This window comes from Schistocerca gregaria, chromosome 1, assembly GCF_023897955.1.
Source record: "Schistocerca gregaria isolate iqSchGreg1 chromosome 1, iqSchGreg1.2, whole genome shotgun sequence".
Lineage (NCBI taxonomy): Eukaryota > Metazoa > Arthropoda > Insecta > Orthoptera > Acrididae > Schistocerca > Schistocerca gregaria.
In genome coordinates, this window is record NC_064920.1 from 199,697,962 (window position 1) to 199,718,499 (window position 20,538).

Genomic DNA, 20,538 nt, shown 5'->3' on the forward strand with positions numbered 1-20,538 from the left:
TGTTGTTGAGAGAGGACATACTGAGTTGCATTTAGAGCAATTGTTTTATCATATCCCACACAGATAAAGGGTGCAAATAAGGAAGCAGTTCTTGGCAAAATATCATTTCAAAATCAGGCTCCACAGCTCGAAGTACCATAACATTTTGCTAAGGGTTGACTTCGACAGTTTTTTTTTTTTAATTCGTCTTCTGAAATATTGTTACGTATCATTTACAACAGGTCTGCAACTACACAGCAGTGAAAAAGCTAGTGGGATGGAATACAAATTTCTTGGAAAAAAAAAAAGATTGTTTCTTGTGTAGCTTACACCGGAATAAAGGACAGTAAATTTCATGACTATTTCAAAATGTGAAAAAATTAACGTGGTTGTCTGTGAGACAAAGAAACTGTACAGCTGACAGTTTATATTCTACTCTAGGAAGAACTATGAAGCCATGTGGGGAGTTGAAACGATAAAACACGGTATGCGGTCAGTCTGAAATTTAGCATAGAATGACATTTTATAAATTTAAGACGTAAACACAAATTAAGAAATAACTTCAGGCCTAGAGGAAGTTCTAGACAAGTGCCTTGTGATCGAAAAAAAAAACCGTTTCACAGAAGGCAGATTTGTAAAATTCTGCTACAGCTGTCATTATATTTGAAACAAAATATTTGGTTCAAAACTACTGACCAAATTTGCCTACTTAGTCAGCTTCAAGTTTACGTATGTACGTACGTATATAGCATTAAGAGATCTTATAGGGTCGTAAAAGGAAAAGGACATCAGAGACTACTCCAGCAGCATCGGAATTTCATAAACCATTCTAAACTGCTTCATTCCGCTCTAATTGCACATTTCTATGTCCAGATGCACTCTGAAGTACCTGATATTCAGCTTCTCAAGTGGTTTTCGTGGTACCACTTTTCTTGGAGGCCCACTGCTGTATTCTCATGTTTGGTTCTTTATTATGGTATAATGTCATTAGTCCCAGAAAATGAAAATTTGCACTTTAAATTGAACGAGGTTGAAATTAGCCAATAGTGCGGAATGAAACACTTCGTTTGAAATAAACTAACTGCCTCAGCGAAAAAAAATAATAGAAGCAAATTTCTCTATAAAACAGACAGAAATAGCTTCACTAAGACATTGATGGTAGATTGCTAATAACATGGAAATAATATATCAGAAAATTGAAACTACGAACTTATTTTGGTCTTTCATGGTTATGAGAATGTATATCTGTTTTGATTTCATTTGACGTTAGAGCTGTAAACGAAGACAGGAAACATATACACCGGTCACGTGGGGACGGTACGCATTTCTCCTCCTTACACGAGGCATCACAACAACGTTTCACCAGGCAGCGCCCGTCAACTGCTGATTGTGTACGAAAAATCGGTTGGAAACTTTCCTCATGTCAGCACGTTGTGGGTGTCGCCACCGGCGCCAACATTATGCAAATAATTAGCTTTTCAGAGCATTCGCACATCACAGCATCTTCTTCCTGTCGGTTAAATTTCGCGTCTGTAGCACGTGATCTTCGTGGTGTAGCAATTTGAATGGCCAGTAGTGTATTAGGACCACCTTGTACCTGTCTCGGAAGAACACAAGAGAGACGTATAGAGAATTTAACAGTCGATTACGGGAATTGTCCTCTACTTACAGATTACTATCAGGATATTTTCCTCGGACAATGCCGAGGAGCAATTGGACGGCGAGACAGGAGGCCGCAGACACGCGAGACGGTCATACGGGATTCCGGGGGCTCAGGATTCGTCACGCACGCAGCAGGCAGTAAAAGCGGCGCGCCACGTAACACCCGCCCTGGGACTTGGGGGGCGGCGCTCGCCCCCCATGAATCCAGGCCGGGGACCGTGTAGCAGAGCTCCGAGATTGGTCGTCCCAGCGCTGCGGCGCTGCGCACGAAACCGGCAGAGGCGCGGACAGTGAAGGGGCAAAAGTCGGCTGAGGACCTTGGCGAGTTGACTGGATCAACTGTATACGCCCTTGTATTGCTGCTTCACCTGTGTGTTCAGCGAAGACAGTGAGCTGTGCAGTGAAACTCAGCTGCCCCTACCGCTGGGTTTTATGCAACCAGCAAAGACTTCAAATACACGGTGACACACGGGAGACGGACGGTTTTGAACTCCGGGCGCGGTGGTGGGAGGTGGTCGTGGTGGGGATAGTTCTGATCCACACAAGACGCCATTTCATTTACTCGGTCACTATGGAGCAGTGAGACTTGCATCGTCGAGTGTTCTTCTATGACAGTTTCGTGAAAAGTGGTGAGTCTATTATTGCTACGCAGCGATTGTTTCGTGCGCGGTTTAATGTCGGGAGACATGGAGCTGTTCCGAGTCGTCGCAACACAATCCTCAGATGGGTGGAAAACTTCAGATCAACTGGAAACAGACTGGATAAGAAGCATCCTGGCCCGAGACGCAGAGTAACGACACCAGAAAATGTTGAAAGGGTAGGGCAAGCGGCAGTCAGAAGCCGAGGACGGTCAGATAGACGTCTCACTAGTCAGTTACGAATCAATCGTGAATCGATTAGACGAATTTTGCATAAAGAATTAAAATTGCATCCCTACATAATGCTCCTTGTCCAACAACTTAAGGAAGCTGATTTTGGGATCGAATGAAAATGAAATTTTCTTGATGAGCGATGAAGCTCATTTTCATTTAAACGGGACCGTGGATAAGCAAAAACTATGTTAATGGGCTCCAGAACATCCACACCTTATCCACCAGCGTCTTCTACACTTGGCTCTGTTGGCATTATTGGGCCTTTTTTTCCCACAGTTACTGTTAATTCGCTTCGTTACAATCATATCCTTGAATCATTCTTGAAACCAGAACTAAGAAGACGACGAATCCCTTTAAAACGCGTGTGGTTCCAGCAGGATGGAGCAACATCGCACACCGCAAACACTTCAATGACAGTGATTCTTGAGTTTCTCCCGGCGTATTTGATAATCAAAAGATCCACGGGTGTACTGCCCGTCTATAGTGTCCAACGGGCACAATATTTCGGCGATCAAACATGTCGCCTGATGATGGCGACATGTTTGATCGCCGAAATATTGTTCCCGTTGGACACTATAGACCGGCAGTACACCCGTGGATATTTTGACTTCAATGACAGTTCTTAGACGCATGTTTCCTGGCCGGATTATCTCACGTTCTGGCAATGTTCCTTGGCCTCCCAGGTCTCCAGACTAGTCAGTATGTGACTTTCTTTCTTTGGGGGTACCTTAAGAACTGTGTCTATAACCACAACCCACGAAATTTGGACGACTTCAAGAATACAATCATTCAAGAAATTCCTGCAATTCCTGCCATCCCTGCAGAGATTTTAATCAGTGTGATGGAGGAGTTTGAGAAGACACTTGAGTCCTGCATTGTAAATGATGGACATCACCTTGACGACATTATTTTTCACAAATAACTTTGCTAACTAAAATGCCAAGTAATGAGCTTTCATTTTGTGTAAATAAACATGCAATACTTTTAAAGTTGGCTGAGTATTATTTCATTAAAAACCATCCGTCTCCCGTGTGTCACCCTGTACCACGCGCAAGCGACCTTCAAACGCGTTTTTCTCGAATAACTAGGAAAAACATGACCCCTAGCGAAAACTTAGCCCAGTAGATAATTTAACTACATTTGCTTTTCTACCAAGTAAGTCTAGAACATTTTTTATGTTATCAATAGAAATGTAAGAGTGTCCTTGTATGTAGCGAGCGAGATAATCCGAAGATCCGGTGCGTGCTATTAGAAATCGTTGCAGGCTGCATAAAACCAGAGATAGGGGCAGCTGACTGGTGCTGTATAGTTCTGCCATTAACGGCGGCAGACATAGTGACATGGAAAAAGAGGAGCAATGGTAGAGCCTCGTGTCGAAATCTGTAGGTACAGTCTGCGTACATTACCACCCGAGAAAAACCGAGACGCGACCATAAACCTTGGTATTAGTCTACATATCCACGGTTCCATGTGACATCTTTTTCTTACTGATGGAGGAGCAGGCCCCTTCGTTGTAGAATTTTACATTTCGCGTACAGATAAGCGTTCCAACTCGAAAATAAACTCATCGTCATTCTGCAAATGACTACCACGCATTTCTTCCTTCATCCGATAAAAGAAGTAGTCTGGAAACGATTTCGGTTGAAATATTTGATTTGATGCAGGTCTTGTAATTTAAGTAAATAAAACTAATATACCACCAAGAAAGGTTAAAAATAAAATGTATGACAGACAGTAACTTTCTATTATTGTTCCTGTTATTAAGCCAATAAGGAAGGTTTGTAAAATAAAAAGTACGAGGGTAAGGCAAAATTTGATAGCCCAAGGAAGCAGCATATGTGACTCTCCCCTGTGAAGATTGACCTGAGACGATGTGGAGCTAAAACGCTCCTTCGAACGGGTTTCCGCGACACTTCGTGTTGACTGCCTCTCATAACCCACTGATGGGATTTCTGCAGTGTGCTTCTGTACCCGCTTGACACCGTACGAGCATAATCTGTTTACACAGCACTATGGCAGAACAAATAACACTCAGCATCACCTTGCGCGAGGGGTGAATCATTAAAACTTTCTCGGCAGTGCTGAATCCATATGTCATCCACATTCTTTACACAGTTTATGTAGTAAAAAAAAAGTGAAGCGCCAAGAAAATACGGTCAAATGGCAACGTAGCTTCATACACATACATCATCGGCGGATATGTAAAGGACTGGAGTTGCAATTCTCTGAGACAGGTAGAATAGCCATCAGAGTGCAGTAGTGTTGTAGCCAAACTTGGTACTCTATATGGGGCGTGAACAGCATCAGACATCAAGTGATCACTGAGAAGGACACAGAAATACAGCGTACTCCTGTGAGACAGCGTTATCAGCATCTAGCAGAGTTTGAAAGGGACTTCATAGTGGGTCTCAATTTGGCCGGCTGGTCAAATAGTGCAACGTCCAGGTTTGTGGGGCATTTTGATGAGAAAATGGCCCACTATTCGGCTGTATGAGAACGTGAGGGCACGCATATTCGTCGTCAAGGTATCTGCCGACCACGTGTAATCGCCAGAAGAGAGGATCATCGTGTTGTGCACGAAGCACATTATAACACCTTCACGTCTGTGGTTATTATCCGATAACTGCAAACAGACTCCCTGCAACATTCTGTGTTATTCCTCAGCGCTCGTTGGAGAGTAGCAGCTGCAAGATTAGGAAACTTACGTCCGATTAGGAAACTACCATCCGATGCGTAGGATTTCGTTAACATCGGAACACACATGGCTGTATTTGGAGTGGTGCCGTGTCGGGAAAGCATGGATGTTGATGAATGACGCACTGTGTTCAGTGTTGAATCGTGGTTCTGCACCACCCGCGATGACTATCCTCAGCAGTAACGTGGGTAGAGGTTCCATTCTGCCAATGTTTCGGAGAAGTAAAGGCACCATCAGGTATGACTTTAGCTCACAGCTCGTAGTGACCGAAGAAACTTTGACAGAACAACGGTAGGTCACAGATATCCTGCATCCTAATGTGGTACCTCTGTTGCGACAATATAGCGCTGCCACTCTCTAAGAGGGTAATGTTCGTCGGCATATCGCACGTCTCTATGAACTGTCTGCCCGATGTTGAGATATCCCTGTGGCCAGCAATCTAACCAGAAAACGTGTTTAGGACTACCTCAGTTGCCAACACCGTCCTAGTACGTACCATGGATATCAGGAACGCGTTCCCAACCGAATCAGTCAATGAATACAGGGAGAACGTCATACTGATGAATCAGCTCATACTGGAAAGTTGTTTGAAAATGTGGCTATTTTGTAATCACTCATATAACATCACATACTCACTCTCCCAACTCGTGAAGTTTCATTTCGTTCCTTCTTTCTCTTCCATGTGCTTCACCTTTTTTTTTGTCAGGTCGTGTATAGCGAGTGACTAGACACACCTTAGAAATTATTTTTACTTCAGATGTAATATTGGAATACCACCCGTAAGTTTGTGTAATGTAATTTGGGGATTAAAAATTATTACTGTATGCAGAAAAGATCAGAGGCAGAGGCGGGAGGACAAGGGATTGTGCCAAACCGAGACTCGAACCATAATCTTGAATTTTATTGGCGATGAAGTGATGTTGTTGCGGTAGGTGACTACTGATATATCATAGGACTTGACGAAATGAGAGCCAAGGACAGTAGACAGAAGTGTTAGGAGGAGGGGGAGGAGAAGGAGGAGAATGAATCGAATACTTGTGATTGAGAGTAGGGACAGAAGGCAGCGTACACCGCACGGCAGGGCTGCACCCGCAATCGAAAACGGAGCTGGAGCATGGAGAAGCTCCAGTGGTGGGACCGACCACACGCTCTACATATCTTCCATTGCCAGTGCTGCCACGTGCCGTCTGTGAATGGTTATTGCACGCTGACATCGAACAAAGTCGTTGGTCACATTAATGGGACTGGACTGTGTATCTGTAGCAAGAAGCGCCTGCACCCAAGGCAAATGAATATCGTTGGATGCACCAATTTCATTTAACCGAGGATTGATGGAAGGCATCGCAAGTGGCTTAGTACGAGACTTACAAGGAGACGGCACGACCCTGGGGTCCGGGATTTGTCCGAAATTGTGTGTGGTGAAAGAGGACCCCTAACACCTCACGTGGTTAAAATATCAAGACGCACTATTAGGAAAATCCCGAGAAAAATCGATCCAAAGTTTCTTAGGTGCCTTATGAGTATAAAATGTTAGTCCATTGCCGAGCCGCCGTATGGCCTACACGGTTAGCAGTCGGACCCTTATGCCAGAGGTCTCGGGTTCGATTCCTCCTCTGGCACTTTTATTTTCTTATGTTGCTTGAAAAATTGCAGCGCATTGTTACAGGAGAATCGTGAAATTAATTCCCAGGAAGACTGTATAAAAATTCATTCTATAATTCACCATCAGTTATCGTCACCAATATTCCGAGACATGATTCAACATGCCTGGTTTGGCTCAAAATTATCAGAAACTCAAAACTTTTTCGTAAATTTTAATGGGACATATTTTTGTACAGATTTATTGCAAACGCCCTGTGATTGTAAAAAATCCGCTTATATATGTTGCGCAAGATGTCGCAAAAATTATTGCTTTGTTTGGTTTTACGATAATTACCACTGCGGTTCTTGTTTATAATTACTATATGTATAAAACTGAATGTTTCACAATTTGTTATTCTGATTAAAAACCCAATGATTCTCCTTATATACTTTACAATGAAAATTGGAAAACCCACCGCCATGAATTGTGTTGTTGGACAAAAAGAAAATAATTTTTATTCAATGTTGTTGTTGTCTTCAGTCCTGAGACTGGTTCGATGCAGCTCTCCATGCCACTCTATCCTGTGCAAGCTGCTTCATCTCCCAGTACCTACTGCAACCTACATCCTTCTGAATATGCTTAGTGTATTCATCTCTTGGTCTCCCTCTACGATTTTTACCCTCCACGCTGCCCTCCAATGCTAAATTTGTGATCCCTTGATGCCTCAAAACATGTCCTACCAACCGATCCCTTCTTCTAGTCGTGCCACAAAATTCTCCCCAATCCTATTCAATACCTCCTCATTAGTTATGTGATCTACCCACCTAATCTTCAACATTCTTCTGTAGCACCACATTTCGAAAGCTTCTATTCTCTTTTTGTCCAAACCAGTTATCGCCGATGTTTCACTTCCATACATGGCTACACTCCATATAAATACTTTCAGAAACGACTTCCTGACAAATCTATATTCGATGTTAACAAATTTCTCTTCTTGAGAAACGCTTTCCTTGCCATTGCCAGTCTACATTTTATATCCTCCCTACTTCGACCATCATCAGTTATTTTACTTCCTAAATAGCAAAACTCCTTTACTACTTTCAGTGTCTCATTTCCTAATCTAATTCCCTCAGCATCACCCGACTTAATTCGACTACATTCCATTATCCTCGTTTTGCTTTTGTTGATGTTCATCTTATATCCTCTTTTCAAAACACTGTCCATTCCGTTCAACTGCTCTTCCAAGTCTTTTGCCGTCTCTGACAGAACTACAATGTCATCGGCGAACCTCAAAGTTTTTATTTCTTCTCCATGAATTTTAACACCTACTCTGAATTTTTCTTTTGTTTCCTTTACTGCTTGCTCAATATACAGATTGAATAACATCGGGGAGAGGCTACAACCCTGTCTCACTCCTTTCCCAACCACTGCTTCCCTTTCATGCCCCTCGACTCTTATTACTGCCATCTGGTTTCTGTACAAATTGTAAATAGCCTTTCGCTCCCTGTATTTTACCCCTGCCACCTTCAGAATTTGAAAGAGAGTATTCCAGTCAACATTGTCAAAAGCTTTCTCTAAGTCCACAAATGCTAGAAGCGTAGGTTTGCCCTTCCTTAGTTTAGCTTCTAAGATACGTCGTAGGGTCAGTATTGCCTCACGTGTTCCAACATTTCGACGGAATCCAAACTGATCCTCCCCGAGGTCCGCATCTACCAGTTTTTCCATTCGTCTGTAAAGAATTCGCGTTAGTATTTTGCAGCTGTGACTTATTAAACTGATAGTTCGCAAATTTTCACATCTGTCAGCACCTGCTTTCTTTGGGATTGGAATTATTATATTCTTCTTGAAGTCTGAGGGTATTTCACCTGTCTCATACATCTTGCTCACCAGCTGGTAGAGTTTTGTCATGACTGGCTCTCCCAAGGCCGTCAGTAGTTCTAATGGAATGTTGTCTACTCCGGGGGCCTTGTTTCGACTCAGGTCTTTCAGTGCTCTGTCAAACTCTTCACGCAGTATCTTACTTCCCATTTCGTCTTCATCTACATCCTCTTCTATTTCCATAATATTGTCCTCAAGTACATCGCCCTTGTATAAACCTATATACTCCTTCCACCTTTCTGCCTTCCCTTCTTTGCTTAGAACTGGATTGCCATCTGAGCTCTTGATATTCATACACGTGGTTCTCTTCTCTCCAAAGGTCTCTTTAATTTTCCTGTAGGCAGTATCTATCTTACCCCTAGTGAGATAAGCTTCTTCATCCTTACATTTGTCCTCTAGCCATCCCTGCTTAGCCATTTTGCACTTCCTGTCGATCTCATTTTTGAGATGTTTGTATTCCTTTTTGCCTGCTTCATTTACTGCATTTTTATATTTTTTCCTTTCATCAATTAAATTCAATATTTCTTCTGTTACCCAAGGATTTCTAGCAACCCTCGTCTTTTTACCTACTTTATCCTCTGCTGCCTTCACTACTTCATCCCTCAGAGCTACCCATTCTTCTTCAACTGTGTTTCTTTCCCTCATTGCTGCCAATTGTTCCCTTATGCTCTCCCTGAAACTCTGTACAACCTCTGGTTCTTTCAGCTTATCCAGATCCCATGTCCTTAAATTCCCACCTTTTTGCAATTTCTTCAGTTTTAACCTACAGGTCATAACCAATAGATTGTTGTCAGAGTCCACATCTGCCCCTGGAAATGTCCTACAATTTAAAACCTGGTTCCTAAATCTCTGTCTTACCATTATATAATATATCTGATACCTTTTAGTATCTCCAGGATTCTTCCATGTATACAACCTTCTTTTATGATTCTTGAACCAAATGTTAGCTATGATTAAGTTATGCTCTGTTTAAAATTCTACCAGACGGCTTCCTCTTTCTTTTCTTAGCCCCAATCTGTAATCACCTACTATGTTTCCTTCTCTCCCTTGTCCTACTGACGAATTCCAGTCACCCATGACTTAAATTTTCGTCTCCCTTCACTACCTGAATAATTTCTTTTATCTCATCAAACATTTCATCAATTTCTTAATCATCTGCAGAGCTAGTTGGCATATAAACTTGTACTACTGTAGTAGGTGTGGGCTTCGTATCTATCTTGGCCACAATAATGGGTTCACTATGCTGTTTGTAGTAGCTTACCTGCATTCCTATTTTCCCCTTTCATTATTAAACCTACTCCTGCATTACCTCTATTTGATTTTGTATTTATAACCCTGTATTCACCTGACCAAAAGTCTTGTTCCTCCTGCCACCGAACTTCACTAATTCCCACTATATCTAACTTTAACCTATCCATTTCCCTTTTTAAATTTTCTAACCTACCTGCCCGATTAAGCGATCTGACATTCCACGCTCCGATCCGTAGAATGCCAGTTTTCTTTCTCCTGATAACGACGTCCTCCTGAGTAGTCCCCGCCCGGAGATCCGAATGGGGGACTATTTTACCTCCGGAATATTCTACCCAAGATGACGTCATCATCATTTAATCATACAGTAAAGCTGCATGTCCTCGGGATAAATTACGGCTGTAGTTTCCCCTTGCTTTCAGCCGTTCGCAGTACCAGCACAGCTAGGCCGTTTTGGTTAATGTTGCAAGGCCAGATCAGTCAATCATCCAGACTGTTGCCCCTGCAACTACTGAAAAGGCTGCTGCCCCTCTTCAGGAACCACATGTTTTATTCTATAATGTAACTAAATTGTTAAAGACAATGTAGGTTTGGGAAACTTTCTGAATAATTAGACTAACAAAAGAAAATGAAACAGAAGAAAAAAAAAGTGCCAGAGGAGGAATAGAACCCGAGATCTCTGGCGTAAGAGTCCGAGCCCTAAACATCTAGGCCAGACGGCGGCGCGGCAATGGACTAACATTTTATACTCATAAGATACCTAAGAAACTTTGGATCTATTTTTCCCGGGATTTTCCGAGTAGTGCGTCCTAATATTTTAGCCACGTGAGGTTCTAGGCGTCCTCTTTCACCACACCCACGCTCGTGCCGTCTCCCTGTTAGTCTTTCTTTCTTGCTACGAACTACAAAATATTAAAAGAGTGCACCGCACACTGAGCTTAAAAGGACCGCTAGTGCTGCCAGAGCGGGAATCGGTACTTACCTATTTGTGTGCCACTCTCGCCGTCTCGTCTGGCTTGCACGAGACGAACATCACATCCATAAAAGCCGGATCAGAATCATCCTGCAACAAGGAGAAAGGATACTGTCAAGCGAGGAGGAACAAAGTTGCCTGCAAGTGTGACAACACAGTTATACCTCAATAAAAGCGATATTTGCTAGCAAGGCAGCAGTTAGCGCTTAGCTTTTTCTCCACTGTAAAATTACGTCAATTTTGATCCAACCAGAAAAAAAATTGTCCACGTTACATTTCTTGCCCGAAGCAGCTCTGGTGTTTCACAAGACGACTGCTTGGACACAGAGAAAAACGCGTGTCTTTACATAGAGCACCTCTCCAACCTCACGAAACATGTTAACATAGGCATCTTTCGTGCCAACGTCATACGGAAGGGAGAGCAAGTGCTTGCAATTTATTGAAGTCGCTGCTGTCCGGGAACGTGCAACGGCAGCAGTCCGCTTTGTAAATCTGTTCGTTGAGCTGCCTATCTGCAGGCGCGAACTAGTTCTATTCGACAATATGCAGACAATGGTTTGTCTACAGGTTTTGACACGCTTACTCCCTTGCAGTGCCCTGTGGGTGTTTGCGAAGTACGCACCTGATGATCGAAACAAACATAGATGGAAACTTTTGCAGCAACGGAGTCGGTTCAGAAACGGACAGGCAGCGGTAGACCATCTGTTTCGGGGAAGACTGTGCTGGCAATTCAAACCGCATTCACGGGGTCGCCACAGAAATCGATCAGACAAACATCGTGGGAGCTTCAAGTGCCAAAGACTACAGTGCGTAAAGTGGTTCGCAAACGTCTTAAAGTGTATGTGTACAAGGTCTAAATTGTTGACGCATTACAACCAAATGATCGCCCAAAACATGAACAGTTTCCAGTGGACAAGATGAACCATTTGGATGAGTACAATGGATTCTTGAAGTGTGCGTGTTTTTCCCGTAAGGCTGCATTTCACGTTTGCGGATCAGTTATCCGTCGTAATGTCCGGATCTGGGGATCATAAAATCTTCATGTCACACGAGAACACAAACATATTCGGCACAGTCCACAGCTTAATGTATGATGTGGTTTAATGTGTGATCAAGTGACTGATATGCAAGACACTATCATCTTGAGCAATATGGCACTCCCCCCCCATTTTATTAATGAAACCATCCCCTACAGGTACATTAGCAGAGACGTCACAATTCCATGGCCTCCAAGATCAGCTGACTTCACCCCTTTCGATTTCTTTGTTTCGGGGTATGTGACAGATACTGTGTACAAAGCAGCATCTCCTGATTTTTTGAGATTGCAACAACCTATTACAATTGTCATTGGCACAATCACACCACATATGTTACAAAATGTGTGGCAAGAGATTGATTGCGGGCTTGATATATGTATTTTGCGAGTTACCAGGGATTCACAATTTGAAATGGTTTAAATGTCAAATTGTATTACCTGTATTAAATGTTTATATAAGATTCAGAACGTAATGGGTAGAGTATGTGGTGTAACGCATGTTTCATTTACGGTAACCAATAAAGTGTTACATAGTTTACTTATCAGGGTAATTATTTATGGGCATACTGTACATTACCTTTGGAACTACGTGATATTGCTTACGCTACTACTCGTCCGGTTCTACTGAATAGCTGTTTCGTACGTGCTATATGTACGGTACATCGATACAGAAGGTGTTGGGGTGCGAGGGTGCGTATTTTATACTTATGATACATATGGAAATCCGTTAATGAAAACAGGAGTTCAAAACGTAAATACATCGATCAGATCAGCAATCTGGTCACATGCATCCATATGAGACGTAATACCGAAAGTTTTCGCGGTGAAATACTTGTCTTATCTATGTCATAGTGGATTACGGGGTGTAGTCTATACAATGAGATCGGTAGTTTACAGGCATTTCAAGTATTTTTTTTTATAAACATATACCGCCAAATAAAATAGCAAACTTTTCCACACTGTTGCGACACCATCCATCTGGCTAGCAAGTTCAAACAGTAAATCATTTACCAGCCTCAGCAGTCCTTTATCATTTTTTAAATAAAGAATACTTCTTGTTTACGCATCATAATTGGAACTATTAAGCAGCCGCAAGTTGCACTTTTTCTTTCTACAAAAATGCCTGCCCTCGCTTAACGAATCACAAGCGAAATTCAACATTCCTCAGTTCACAGTTGAATCTGATATGCTAACAGATCATTCAGTTTAACCACACACTTCCTAACGCCATATTATCACACTTCACTCTGACTGGCTGGTACGAACCACTTCGATGTGCAGTCACTCGTTAAACAAACGATAACCCGCGACGTTGATTCGTGTCTCCATAGCACATCAAATGTTAAATAAGGTTAATTTGAAACTTCCTGGCAGATGAAAACTGTGTGCCGGACCGAGACTGGAACTCGGGAACTTTGCCTTTCGCGGGCAAGTGCTCTTCCAACTGAGCTACCCAAGCACGACTCACGCCCCGTCCTCATAGCTTTAATTCCGCCAGTACCTCGTCTCCTACCTTCCAAACTTTACAGAAGCTCTCCTGCGAACCTTGCAGAACTAGCACTCCTGGAAGAAAGGATATTTCGGAGACATGGCTTAGCCAGACTGTGGCTACGGAGTGCTAGTTCTGCAAGGTTCGCAGGAGAGCTTCTGTGATGTTTGAAAGGTAAGAGACGAGGTACTGGCGAAATTAAAGCTGTGAGGACGGGGCGTGAGTCGTGCTTGGGTAGCTCAGTTGGTTGCCGGCACGGTAGCTCAGCGTGTTCGGTCAGCGGGCTAGCTGCCCTCTGTAATTAAAAAAACTGAGTTAATGGATCAACAACGAACTAAAGGGGTGTCTCTCGACATCCGCCCAGAGAAGATACAACGAACGAAAACTAACAAAATGAGATTTAAAGAAAGTTTGGTAAAGCACTGGCCCGCGAAAGGAAAGGTCCCGAGTTCGAGTCCCGGTCCGGCACACAGTTTTGATCTGCCAGGAAGTTTCGTATCAGCGCACACTCCGCCGTAGAGTGAAAATTTCATTCAAGGTTAATTTCATTACTATTAACGAATGAAAAAACGCGGTTTGGTGCGCAACAAGAGGAAAATATTCCCTAGCTTTCTCTAGAACAGCCAATCATACCGCACGTAGCTTCTTCTTCACACTGTCCCATGCGTCACGGTTGCAGGATGAATCACACACAAATTTAAAGGCTGTCAGTTCAATTAAATACCAAGGGATCCCAATTGCGAACAGCTTACACTGGAACGATCACACAGAAAATGTTGTGAATAAGGCGAAGCAGAGACTGCGTTTGACAGAACACTTAGAAGACGTCGTGGATCTATTAAAGAGACTACCTACTTTACGCTTGCCCGTCTTCTGCTGGAGTATTGCTGTCCGGAATAGGATCCTTGCCAAATAGGACTAACAGTGTTACACTATAGTAAGATGGCCAGTATTTCTCTTCTGATTAATAATATTTTGTATGAAATGTAATCTCTAATGTGTGATCTATGATATGTTTTTTCTCACATAATCTCTTTGGTTATCTTTAGAACTGAATAATTTTATGTTGAAGTGTCAGTGTGTTTTCCAACAGCAAAAAGCTCGCCCAGATACCGCTGTTGTAGACCACCATAGCATCGTTATGTTGCTTTGCCCGGCATTATCACCAGATCTGTTTCCAATAGAGCACATCTGTGACATCATCGGACGACAACCCCACCGTCATCCACAACCACCATTAACCGTCCCTGTGTTTACCGATCAGGTGCAACATGCATGGAACTCCATCCCGCAAACTGAGGTCCGACACCTCTACAACACAAAGTTTCATGCTTGCATTCAACATTCTGGCGGTTACACTGGTTATTGATATACCAGCACCTCAAGTTTGCAATGACATACCTCGCGCTTACGTTAACGCATGATCATGAAATTTCGGGAAGACACGAGGGTCACTCCAAACGAAATGCACACTACTTTTGTAAAAATGCAGTTTTCATTCTGCATGTGTGAAAGTTTTACAGTGTGTAGATACATCCTTCCCGCTTGTTTTCAAACTTAGTTCAACCTGTTCCCGTGAGTGGCGCCGTCACATAATTTCTTCAAGATGGCTGCTACATTTGACGTTCGTTAGAAGCGACGTGCTGTCATAGAATTACTGTGCTGTGAAAACGAGACAGTGGGAAACATCCACAAGAGGTTGGTTCAAATGGCTCTGAGCACTATGGGAATTAACATGTGTAGTCATCAGTCCCCTAGATCTTAGAACTACTTAAACCTACGGACATCACACACATCCATGCCCGAGGCAGGATTCGAACCTGCGACCGTAGCACACACGAGGTTGAAAAAGGTGCATGGAGATGCTGCTGTCGATTGGAGTACAGTTTGTTGGTGGGCAAGGAGGTTACGCGAGGAAAGGGGGCACGGCAATATTGAGGACTGTCCTCGCAGCTGCAAGCCTCTTACTGCACACACTCCAGACAATGTGCTGAGAGTTGACGAATTGGTGACTGCTGACAGACGCATCACAGTGAGCGAATTGTCACGCTACGTTGAGGTAGGGGAAGGAAGTGTTTGCAGAATACTGACAGTGTTGGCGTTAAAGGTTTGTGCCAGGTGAGTTCTCAGGATGTTAACAATGACTCACAAAGAAACAAGAAAAACGGTGTGCAACGAACTTTTGGAACAGTACGAGAATGGTGGAGATGAATTTCTTGGAAGAATTGTGACAGGTGATGAAACATGGGCCCGAGCTCGTGGTTGTGAGGTAGCGTCCTCGCTTCCCGCGCCCGGGTTCCCGGATTCGATTCCCGGCGGGGTCAGGGATTTTCTCTGCCTCGTGATGGCTGAATGTTATGTGACGTCCTTAGGCTAGTTAGGTTTAAGTAGTTCTAAGTTCTAGCGGACTGATGACCACAGATGTTAAGTCCAATAGTGATCAAAGCCATTTTTAATGGAACATGGCTCCATCATTTTTTACCAGAGACGAAGAGGCAATCAATGGAGTGGCGTCATGCAAATTCACCCAAGGGGGAAAAAAAATTCAATACCACACCTTCTGTTTGAAAAGTTATGGCTACGGTGTTTTTCGATTCCGAAGGACTTTTGCTTGTGCATACCATGCCAAGTGGAACCACCATAAATTCTGATGCATATGTGACGACACTGAAGAAACTTCAAGCTCGACTGAGTCGTGTTCGACCACATCGGCAAAAGCAGGATGTTTTGTTGTTGCACGACAATGCCATGTCACGTGTCAGTCAAAAAACCATGGAAACGATCACAAAACTAGCGTTACAGTCCTGATCTGGCTCCATGTGACTATCATATCTTTGGAAAACTGAAAGACTCTCTTCGTGGAACAAGATTTGAAGATGATTAGCCCCTTGTGCACGCTGCCAAACAGTGGCTCCAACAGGTTGGTCCAGAATTTTACCGTGCGGGTATACAGGCGCTGGTTCCAAGATGGCGTGAGGCAGTTGAGAGGGACGGAAATTACGTGGAGGCATGAATATATTGTTCCTAAAGGATGAATCTACACACCGCAAAACTTTCAAACATGTACAATAAAAGATGGATTTAAAAAAATAGTGTGAATTTCTTTTGGAGTGATCCTCGTATTTGTCTAGATACCATATTTACGTGATCAGCATTGCATTGATTTATATTAATTATTTTTGGGTGTTACGATATTTTTCCATCAGTGTAGCTATTAGGCTTTGTAGGGCTTTCATTAATTGGTAATATAGTTCCCCAGTGTACCATTTGTCTGTGGCCGTCATTCACCTCGAAGTAATCGGGGGCGGGGACTGTTGTGTGAAAGGTCATAGCCGGCCAGCACAGGAGAGAACCCGCTCCGGCCAGCAACGCAGAACGACTTCCGGGAGGCGCGTGAAATATGCAGCCGCGTATCGAGCGGCCGCTGATCCCGTGCGAGGGCTGGCGTGCCGTGACGGCCCACCGCTGGGCCCAGCTGGTCACGCCAAGGGCTCGGCCACGCGTCCCCTCGACCCTAGTCTGTCCTCTGCGCCCCGATCACTCTATTCTGACGCGGGTCCTCCGTTGCCACACGCTACTGCCACCCACACCACAAAACTGTTCCCTTCAATCATGCAAGATGACCAGGACGGGGCAGCGACGAATGGCTCTAGCGCAGTCGCTCCGATTCTGTTGGTGTTTACGCGCTGGTGGCGGGAGAGGTATAAAACGAAGTTTCTGGATTTCAGTTCAATTAACAAACATACTCTGACGAATATGTGAAGTGTTACACCATAAACACCTTGTTAGCAGACTACCAAGCTGGTACAGGGCTCAGAGGATATAGAAACATCGTGCGAAACGAATGCTTGAACATAAATGCATATGAAACCAAACCTACAGGTTGCACTGTCGTATTTGACCACGACCGGCACCTGTGTAATGTCCTCAATAATGTGAATGTTGTAGCAGCCCTTTTTCTGTTTTCGATTTTTGGTCTAACAGGTGTGTGGTGTGCGCACTGTAAGACCTTCGGCACACACACCATCAGATTATTTGACTTGTCGCTCTAACGAAGTAGGCGAGTGTCGGCAATATGTCTTTTATTCTTATCGTGGCGTGTTTATCATCTGCCATTAGGTCAGACGATAGAAATGCCACTTGCACGCTTAGAATAGCAGATTGACGGTGACCAACATTAAACAGAACTTGATTAATTTTCACGCACATTTATTAAAATAGTAACAAGCATAAAAATAACTTAACTTGGCTCTGGATGCTATTTACAATTCACAATCTGAAGTTCCTTTGGTCTTGGTACGTTAATCTTATTCTCACATATCTCCGATACTTGACAAAGTGTCTATACATTTCTCTTCATGGCTATGTACAGGAATATGGTAATATTGTTAGGCGCAGACTGAAACTTGACTATAGACTGGTATCAACTAATGCAGACTGACTAATCGGAGGTCTGTACACTCGTTATAATACCTCGCGCGTTCAGGTATCACTGCACGAGTGTGATTCGCGAGGAGAAAAGGTTCCACGTTAGCAGCAATCTCATTGGCTGCGTTACATATTAATACGCGGATCGGCGGAAGCAGAATTTGGTCCGTCTCTATGGCAGCGCCATCTCGTAATGAGGAGACGGACGAGCGCTGCGCCTGCGCTGTTGTGCTTAGCGGGGCGCGCTCTAGTGGGAAAGTTTTGTACACGCTGACTACGCGGAACTATGTACACAACAAGGTGAAAGTTTGATTTTATTTTTTTACACATTGACTGTCACTGAAGGGTTTTGCTTTTAGTTAACCTTGTCCCCGGCTAAGTATCAGTTTGATTACTTTTAAAACCCAATGTTAAACGTGGGTCACTACACGGATAGTCTTCCCAACTCTGGTAGTAAAGCTACTAAAGATTTTTCTCTCAATGTTTACAGACGACGATACTTTAACCTTTCGTTCAATTGTTTTAGTTAATTATGTTTCAAATTAACAACGCCAGTTTATTGACAAGAATTATTAATAAATAGGTTCTCTCATACGATCTCATTCAAAGAAGGGGCTAATTATGATTCCCGCTAGCATCGGAGATGTTAGATAATATCCTGTCACTTTCTATTTAATATCCGCAAACTGTCATTAATTATGATCACTAGTCGCGTGAAGTTAAAGTTTCCCACTATCACAATTCAAAGTCAGAATCCGGTTAAAATTCTCAATTCAGTATAGCGTTTAAATATTCACACGAATGGACATTAAAGCCAAAGAGATTACTATTCACCTTCCCGTTTATCTAATATGATAAATGTCGAAATTAAAGTCTTGAATTGACAATCCTCAAAAACAATCTCGTCACGATCTGTTCTTGATCCCTGTTTAATGAAGTCCCAATTGTTGGTCTCTAAAGCTGTACGTCCTAAATAACTTCCAAACTAGAACAGACTAGAGGCTGGAGTATCGTAATCACAACGTATGGCTATTTATACTTTAACAAACACTATCTTTGGTGTCCCAGACCTACGTTCTATGACTATAATATTGATTTTCTTACGTATTGTAAAAACTAATATTTTAATATTTTCTACTGTTTTCCCCCCTTCCCATGTTTCTAAAATTTATAATTAAATTCTCCATTCCTTTTCTTTTGCTTTCTGTACTAGATATTTCCCTCTATTTGCTTTTTATTTATTTTTCGTAATTACTACCTGCAGAGGGACTTGGGTCATTTTTTGAATTGATATTTTAAGGCCATGGGAGCTATTTTCGTTTTTTAAACACCGAGAGGCGTTGTAGGTGTTACATCTCTTCCCCCCCCCCCCCCCCCCCGGACTATGATAAGCGTAAACTGCCTTCGTAAAAATGGGTGTGATTTTTTCTTTTTTTTTTTCTTTCATTCATACTCCATGTACATCATCGAAATTTTGTTACAATATGTTTGACAAACATTAAAATTTAGACGGGCTTAACAGGTTTGCCCACTAAATATCTCAAGACATGTTATATAATAAAATCAATAATTTTGGCCTAACCGAACTGCGACTAGACATTTCCACAATTTAAATATATCACTTATATTATGAAGGGCCTAAGCGCACTGCTCTGTTTGAAAACATCATGACTCTATACAAAACAAATTTTACAAGACTTGATCTTCAACAATTTCTTGAACCTTCTTCTGATGACAAGACACGCCAAAGAGAAGCCGCTACCTCACCAAATCGAACCAGGCAGCGTTGTACGATTTGGTTCTTCACTCGGCTGCCTCTTCTTTTAGCTTGCGACCGAGAGGGTTGAGTTGGTTTTGAGGAAGGAGACCAGACAGCGAGGTCATCGGTCTCATTGGATTAGGGAAGGATGGGGAAGGAAGTCGGCCGTGCCCTTTCAAAGGAACCGTCCCGGCATTTGTCTGGAGCGATATAGGGAAATGACGGAAAACCTAATTAAGGATGGCCGGGCGCGGGATTGAACCGTCGTCCTCCTGAATGCGAATCCAGGGTCTAACCACTGCGCCACCTCCATCGGTGCGACCGAGACTTACAACTGTCTGTATACCATTGTTGATACAGACAGTATACGCTGGCATCAACCGACGAAACTCGCCAAAGAAATGCTGCCACTGCACCAAATCATAGGTGTTACACTGACAACTACATAGAACACTGTTCTGACCACGATCAACACATTGTATTACGTCGGAGCTAGATGAATTACAACGTGGTACTTTAGTAACCTACGTAGTCTAAACGTTTGGTGTTTCAAGAGGCATCTTCTAAAATATTTCTACAGCATACACGGAAAGCGGAAAGTCATCATCCGCTACGTCACAATGTGAACGAAAAGGTTTGTTGATGATCGTGACGGGCAGTCGCTGAAGATGTTCAAAATGGCTCTGAGCAGTATGGGACTTAACATCTGAGGTCATCACACACAGCCATGCCCGAGGCAGGATTCGAACCTGCGACCATAGCAGCAGCGCGGTTCCGAATTGAAGCACCTAGAACCGCTTGGCCACAGCGGCCAGCGTTTCAAGACGACATGCCACTGTTCATACAGCTCTTCTCGTCCAGGAGTGATTTTGTGGCAACGAGGATAAATTGTCTTATCTCCGCTGGCCAACACAGAGACCAGATCTCAATGGTATGC

The 20,538-nt window shown here is 43.1% G+C and overlaps 1 protein-coding gene across 2 annotated transcripts in view; it reads right to left on the minus strand.

Annotated features, from left to right (window-relative positions):
* Positions 1-20,538, minus strand: part of LOC126336741 (protein yippee-like 2) — a 566,443-nt gene that overhangs the window by 84,242 nt on the left and 461,663 nt on the right. For both annotated transcript variants that reach the window (XM_050000740.1, XM_050000749.1), the window contains exon 3: positions 10,899-10,979. The gene's annotated coding sequence lies outside the window, so the exon portion shown is untranslated. The remainder of the gene's footprint in view (positions 1-10,898; positions 10,980-20,538) is intronic.